A 4,206-nucleotide genomic window follows, 5' to 3' on the forward strand; every position below is an offset into this window, starting at 1 on the left:
ACTAGTGATAATTATCATTGTTTATATATACCTAAAATATATATATATACCTATCTCTATAATGAAAATGAATAAGATGTTATGTATTTATTCTAAAAAAAATTGTAACATATATGTCACATATAGAAGCTAACAATAAATGTGTGGATGTGGATAACAATACAAAACAGAATCGTCCATATCCATTTTTTACAATTTTTGTTAATTGAGAAGTTTTAAGTAATTTAATCTAACCTAATCAAAAACGATATGTTATAATACTAGACTAATAGTAATTTATCATTTTTTGGATGTCAATCATTTAAAATAATCTAAGCTAATCTAAAAAATAATGTGTTGTAATATCAAACTAACAATAATTTGTCATTGTCTATGACAATCATTTATCCTAAAGAAATACATATGTTACATATACATGACATGTGAAAGTCTTTTATAGCATGTTAATGATAAACAGAAATTGTCTTTCGTCATTAAAAATCTAGAACATTCAAAGATAAATTTTTTATTATTTTTCATTCTTATTCTACTTATCGTAACAAGAAAAGAAAAATATTTGAACAATCGAATCGATTACTTCTATTTTGCAACCATATCTATCTTTCACCAGGAAAAGGATTTTAAAAAAGGATGAAAGTTACAAGCTACCAGAGCTTTGAGAATTTGATTTCTTTCGAGCGGAGTCGCCTCGTCAATCCCTATTCCACCGATGCCAGGCCAATTAACCGGGAAAATTCGCGTAGACAGCGAACGAGCACAACTTTACCCACTTTTCTTCGCCTGCTAGTCGCATGGCACTTGCTGTTTCCATTTAAACGAATTACGACGGTGTATTTAGCTACACTATTCAGAAGTACGCCCGCCAACCCTTTCGGATTGTACGTGAATACAAGCAATTAACACGTACACCACGGGTCGAGTAGATGCATGATCTACGATGGAACGGTGTGCGCGAGGCGGAAGTGGAAAAGTGGTGGGGGCACAGTCGAGCAAATATCCAGCAAATAAGCGCGGCGTACGCGCGTTAATAGGGTTAAACGGAACTGACGCGACCTCTACTCTCTTCGAAGTAACGAAGTTATTCGAAGTAACTGCTGGTGCGAGATCGTTCGTCTATAGGCACACACAAACTTCGCTTTACTATATTCAGCATCGCTAAACAGCTTTTCCTTCGATTGCTTTAGAATTAGGTATGGGACACCTTCTTTTGTCATTTTTAATGATGTTTTTGGAAATTGATTAGTTAAAATTCCAATCTATTTTTACAAGAAATATTTGAAATTCCATATTTTAACTTAAATTTAAGGAGTTCGCACGAATTTCATAAGAATTTAATTAAATAACTTTCTTAACTTTTCCTTTGATTGGTTTAAAATTAAATTTAGGACGCGTTTTTTCTTTTTAATAGTACTTTAAGAATTGATTAGTATTTTTTCTTAATTAAAATCTTCAATCTAATATTTTTTCATTTTTCAAAATATGTTGTAACTTTTAAAATTTCATTAATATTTTTAATTTTAAATATTTTTTATATTTTATCTTTTAAATGAAATTATAAACTTTATAATAATTTCGTAGAAATTTTGACATTAATTTAGTTAGATAATTTCTCTGGTAGGATGGTGGCACGTGTCTCGAAAATAATAAAGATCATTTAAAATTTCAATCAATGTTTGATCGATTATTGGCCACCGGTTGGAAATTACAAAGAAACACCTTTACCTGCGTGAAAGGAAGGCTCGTAACGAGCGCAGGTGCGTTCCGGCAAGCGTTACAAATTCAATCGATGAACGCCACACTCGTCATTAGTATGAATCACCGATCAACCGTCAACTATTGTATTTCGAAGGGTTCCAATCTACCGTTTTCACTAACAACGAGATACATACGATTCTTTTTTTTAAATACTTTTTTTTTTAATATTTTAATTTTTACAAAAGTTTATTAAGTAATCCAATTGTTTCTAATGCTAATTATAATCATATATCGACATTAACAACACTTTTTCACACAAAAAAAAAGTAAAAAAAATAGTTTATTTGTTATATCAACAACGTATTGTTCATAATATTATAATAATAATTATCAATAAAATAAACAATATATATATATTAAATATATATATAATTAAGTAAAAATTAAGTAATATATTAAGTAAAACTGTGATAATCGATGATACGAAAAAAACGATTAAAATTGAATAGCAATATCATATTTAATTATTAATGTGATTTTTTTTTTATTAAACATAATAGGTTATGACACGGAATCTCGTTCCACGATAGCCTACCAGTAGCCAATTCTACCGTAGCTAAAGGGTTATACATAGGTTATATCAGATTTGTGCCACGCAACTGTAGAATAGAATTACAGTTTTGAAATAGTTGAAGATAAAAAAAAGTATTGTGAAGTAAACTCAAATGACTTGGTGTGATATGGCATTATCGGTATACAGGACGACTCAAAAATTCAAAAAAACTTTGTTTATTAATTTCTACTGTTTCGAATCATTTATATTAACTTTAAAATCAATTTTACTCTCCGTAAAAATTCTGGAAAAGATAAATTTGGATAAAATCTGAAGTCTTTCTATTATTGAAAGTTGTGGAAGGAATACGTTCGAGTGTGAAGTTCCCATGTGAACACAACTGACTGTTTACTAGGGGTCCCTAAGTGAACATCGATGCGTTAATTACGGTAATATCCCCAGTTTGGTCGAAACTCCGGTTGGAATTCGAAGTAACGGTCACATCGTTCGAAAGGCTCTAATGGCGCGTTCAAGACAAATTTTGATATTCCCACGCATTATAGCTTCGCACGATCTATACTATTCCATACAGAGACAGCTGTTGGATTCTGAAACATAGGGCGAGTTGTAATTTCATTTTCTAAACTGTCATTGTAATTTTTAAATACTTTGATAAATTTCGTGTAGGAGAAATATATAGTTGTTCATTTTTATAGAAAGGAAATGTATCGATTGAAATATAAAGAAACGTAATGTAATTTCATAAAAAAAAAAAAAAGATAGAGACGATTTCAAAATCTTCCAATTTTATAGAATATCATTTGAAATCATTTAATTTTATCTCATAAAATTTTATTCTATTTATATTATTTTAAATAAAAATATTACTAGATTGTTATTTAGATTAGGTATTTAATGTAACTAGATCTAGTAATATTTTTATTATTTAATTAATTAAATTATTATTAAATTAATATTATTATATTAATTTAACTTAATTTAATTTAATTTTGTTTCATAAAATTTTATTCTATCTTTCACAATTTAAGAAATATTGTTAGATTCAATTACATTTAAACGCTCAATCCAATTAACAATCTAACCTAACTATTTATACAACATTTATACAATCGTAAAAGATATTGTTAGACCCAATTGCATCAAATAGCCTATGTAAGTAATACATACGTACTTAAATCATTTAATTTACAGATTGGTTAAATATCTCGAGTACTTGTAAACGTTTTCTGTATCCATCCTGTGCCATTCTCGCGAATTCTCGAAGACATTCCATCGGCCAGTTTAAAATATACCCGGAGATATTTCAACGATTCACACGAGCAATTACTTTCAACGAAAGCTCGAAAGGGCGAATAAAGGTGGCAGAGGCTGAGATACGGCCTCATCAAGCCCGTTTTTCCCTCCCGATGTCCCAGAAACGGAACGAGTGCGCTCGAGTGTCTATTATGGCAAATCTATTTCGGTTGACGCCACCCGTGCAGGAATGTGTCCCTTGGCACACGCACGCACATCGTGTATACGCGACCCTGACAAAGACCACTTGATCTCTTCACCGTAAACAAGATTAAGAATCCAATTATAGAATTCTTTTGTAAAATATTGCCTTGTCTCCTCCGCTCTTTCCCTCCTTTTACCTCAAAAAGTCAATCTTTCCCTAAATATACTTTACTATCAAAGGTTATCTTTTCCAAAAACCAAAAATTTTAATCTTGGTTTTTAACTTTTATTTTTTTTTTTTTCTTTCCATATTTTTTTCGACGTAAAAGAAGTATATTACAGATTAAAATGTAAAAATCTTTCATTTTTATTTACAAATAAAAATTAATATTTAGAAGAAGGTATTTAGATACTTGTTATTTTGATGAATCTTCCGATGGATTTTAAATTTTAATTTTTTACACAAACGAAAGATATCTATATAGAGAAGACAAGAAAAT

The 4,206-nt window shown here is 29.8% G+C and overlaps 1 long non-coding RNA gene across 1 annotated transcript; it reads right to left on the reverse strand.

The window, feature by feature from the left end:
* Window positions 1-2,231: 2,231 nt before the first annotated feature.
* Window positions 2,232-3,897, reverse strand: LOC116185780. Its single transcript, XR_004150689.1, has 2 exons — window positions 3,441-3,897; window positions 2,232-2,856 (listed from the first exon to the last, which is right to left on the reverse strand). It is a non-coding gene; the product is annotated as an uncharacterized LOC116185780 (long non-coding RNA).
* Between the last annotated feature and the right edge of the window lie 309 nt (window positions 3,898-4,206).

Source organism: Apis dorsata, unplaced genomic scaffold, assembly GCF_000469605.1.
Source record: "Apis dorsata unplaced genomic scaffold, Apis dorsata 1.3 scaffold_279, whole genome shotgun sequence".
Lineage (NCBI taxonomy): Eukaryota > Metazoa > Arthropoda > Insecta > Hymenoptera > Apidae > Apis > Apis dorsata.